Genomic DNA, 3930 nt, shown 5'->3' with positions numbered 1-3930 from the left:
TCCATGCGTACAGCAATGTGGGTGCTGGAACAAGAGATCAGGTGTCAATATTCCAGCCTCTAGAGCATGGTGAGGTTCACAATGAGCCGGGGGAGCTCAGTTAAAATCTCATTCCCAACATCTGCAGAATTACTAAAGTTTTTGAGTGTCCTGATGAGGTGCTCCTCTGGATCACGTGAAGATGCTGAGACCTGAGTGTGAAAGTTTGATCTCAGGAGATCGGGACCTCTGCTCTGGAAGTGGCATGGCATGCTGCTTGCACTAACCATCTCCGGGAGAAGTCGCATTGAGCAGCTGCTATCCTTACTAGTGACATCACGGGGACCGTGCAATGATAAGAATGGACACTAGAGGGCGCAGCGGGTCAATGGAAAGCCGCAGCAAAGTGGCTGCGAGCATTGAGAAGCGATTCACTGCCAAGCTGTACTCAGGACTTGGGATTGTGTGCTTAATAATTATGATCTTACTTGCCGTAGGCATCGCTGGGGCCACCAGAATAGAGTGGTAACTGAGCTCCTTGGCCCGAAGTCAGACCTGAATATTTCACTTTAAACACTGCACATGTCACTGTAATCCTTCACTTACACTTTTCAGATCTGTTTGTTCTAAATTTACAATAGAAGTGTATGTAAAGACCTTTTTAGCTATGGATGCCATGTGAAAGGGTTAGATCGCTGCCAAGTTTTTATTGCTGCCAATGAGATTCAGTCATGGAGTCTTGGTGACTAGGGATGAGCTCAGGTTCAAACGGAAGGCAGTCCAATGTTCTATTGAGGTGGACAACTCGTCGAGATCTCCAACTCGTGACATCACGTCCATTGTAGATTTCGACAAGATAAAGCCAGGTGCTAGGATTCTAGGCAAGGAATTGGGCCCCCACCCAATCATCTGTGGGGCGGGGATGCTCATAAACGAAGGTACGGTACACTTGTGCTAACATCATTGACCTTATATGGACATATTGGGGTCGATTTATTAAAGGCAAATAGGCTGTTCACTTTGCAAGGGAATTTTCACTTAGCAGGGGAAGTTTGCCTTTGTTTAGCGATTGAGGGCACTCTGCTGATGTCCGTCATCCAATCATGTTCAAGAAAAAAATTCAGTTTTTTTGTTTGTTTTTCTTGTACATAATTGGGTATTCTTTACAAAGTGAAGTTGTAGCACATTCACTGAGCTAAGGGAAACTTCCCCTGCAAAGTGCAAATTCCCTTGCAAAGTGAACAATCTATTTGCCTTTAGTAAATCAACCCCATTAAGTCAATTTCTAAAAGTTGTGCAACTCACCGCTCCAATTCCATCTCCAGATGCAATCAATACATACACCGGGTGCAGGTTGCAGTGTGCTCTCACTTCTCAGACCAATCTCCAGCCATCAGCCGTACAAAAGCCAGCGTAGGGAAATCCAAAATTTATTGAAATGAATCCAGAATTAAATCCAAGTGCAATGTGTACACCATCATAGATCTCTCCCACACCAACACCCCTCATGCGTTTCATCACCTGGGCTTATTCATAGATCTATGGTGATATGCACATTGAACTTTGCATTTGATTTTGTACTCGTTTCAATTCATTTCAATAAATTTTGAAATTACGTCGGTTTTTTTCAATGCCATTGACCAAATATAGCCATGTGGCCATATAGGATCAATGAACACACAGCATCCTGCTCCTTTGCTTACGTGCGGGCAGGGAATTCCCCAGCTGCAGCTGGTTGGGAAGCAGCTGAAGAAGCTTCCTTATGGATTCAGGGGAGCTCCGGTTCAGACCGAACCAAATCCAGACCAAAACTCATCCCTTCTGGTTATCATTGCTACCAGGACATAAAGTGAGGAGAAATTTAACATTTTAGAGTGGTCACCAGAACAATACATAATGGTAAACCATCCAATGAGGACACTTGTTTTGGTGACAACTTTCTAAGATGAAAATTTCCCTAACTTTGGAGAGATTTTCTCTGTTTCTTGTTGCATCTTCATTTTCTGCATATGGAGCTCATTTCTAAATGCACCTGGACTCATGGAATGCGTTTCTATGACTGAATGCACCCCTAGGCGTCCATCACCTTCTAGGTGCCTTCAGTCTAGGTCAGTTTACCCAAAATAGACATTTCTGCGTCCCCTGGTCCGACTAGCCCGGTTTTATGCGGCTAAACGCATGTAAACGCATGTAGACTTGTGGAAATGTGACTAAGCCCAGCACATAAAAAGTGATCTGGTAAGCATAAAGTTGTTTATACTTACCAGATAACTTCTGTGGGGCTTAAACACAGCCTGCTAGTGTGCATCTGGATACAGCAGATACTTGAAAGTGCCCCTGTGCCCGGCTTATGGACAGTAAAGTAAGTTACATATTTGTAACAAGTGGTAAAAGAGCCCATTAACATTGTAATATTTTGTATTACTTTGGAAGCTCTTTAAACTCTGCTGAGCAATTCTGATATGTACTTGGGTGAGCTGCATTTCCCACTCCCAGCTGCACTGAAAACTCTGCTGTTGTGCCCCCCACCCCACACACAGACCTTTGCTGTGTAATTCACAAAGCTCAGCAGAAACATTGACTTTAACAAGGTTAAAAAACAGTTGTGCCTGGAGTTAGGCTTTAAAACAAGCTATCACTGACCTATCTAGCTGCTTGTAATGTGAACAAGTGTTTTCTCAAAGATCCCCAAGGATCACAACAAAGACTGTTCAGTGCATACCACTATTTAAAAAAAATGTCTTAACTTCCACTCATTCAATGTGTAGGTGCGGTGTGTAGTACGTCACAACATGCTGTGACAAAAAAGAGGACTACATGTAGTACTCATTTCAGCGCACACCATCGTGATGCGGTGGTGTAAACTGACTTGATAGGTGACAAAGCAAATTGCTGCCCAGCACAGTCCAACACATATGGTATGAACAGGCCCTTTAAAGAGGAACTTTATATCTTCAAAATAACAACAAATGCACCTTAAGGCCCTGTTCCCACTGCGCGATATGCAAATCGCGCGTTTGTCGCGCGATTTGCATATTGCGCGACATCGCGAGATTTGCCGCGCGATGTCGCGTTCAAGCTTGCATTGAGCAAGCTTGAATCGCGGCTAAATCCGCTCCAAAAAGGGTCCTGCTGTAGCCACACACGACCCGCGACAGCAGGACCCTTTGCCCCATTGGATTGCATTGGAGCGCAATATCGCGCGGTAATTTGCCGCGATATCGCGGGAATTACCGCGCGATAAATCGCTCAATGTGAACGGGGTCTTAGAAATGTTTAGTAACGACAAACATACTTCTAGATAATTCCCGCCTTTTTATTTTTTTCATACCTTTTTTTTCTTCCCAAGTCTTCTCACAGTGGCCATATTATCTAAAGGCAGGTTACTAGATCTCCCTTTACTTCCTGGAACTCTGGCACATGTGACCATGACATGTAATCATGCACATCATCTCAGGGGAGGAAAATGCATTTCCCTGAGATCTCATGAGATTACAGATGAGATTTCCCAGCAATGCCCTGCTGATGTAACTTTCGCAGGATGCAATACTTGGACACATTACATCATTTGTGCCAAAGTGGAAACAAAGAAATTGTTAGTAGAAGAAACATGTGTTTTTCTAGCTAATGAATGTAAGATGATTTCATATCAGCATGCAGAGCTGTATGATGATGTGATTTTTAGTCAAAGGGGGTAAAGGTCTCCTTTAAATCAGTTTCTAATAGCTTAGAAACACTTGTTGTGTGTTTACATTAGAGGGCTGGCAAGCTGCCAAGATTATGGTGCAATTGAAAGTAATATGGAAAGAGCTAAGATTTCAGTGCCTCTGTTGTGAATGTTGAAGATTATTTTCTTCATAGTATCTATAGCTACAAAGGTGAATGAGTGTTTGTTTTAAAGTGCTTCTACTGCTTGTTTAGGATATGTAAATGCTTTAGTGTTCAATGTCT

Source organism: Nanorana parkeri, unplaced genomic scaffold, assembly GCF_000935625.1.
Source record: "Nanorana parkeri isolate BGI_ZX_2015 unplaced genomic scaffold, ASM93562v1 scaffold14, whole genome shotgun sequence".
Lineage (NCBI taxonomy): Eukaryota > Metazoa > Chordata > Amphibia > Anura > Dicroglossidae > Nanorana > Nanorana parkeri.
Note: the sequence above shows the minus strand (reverse complement) of the source record.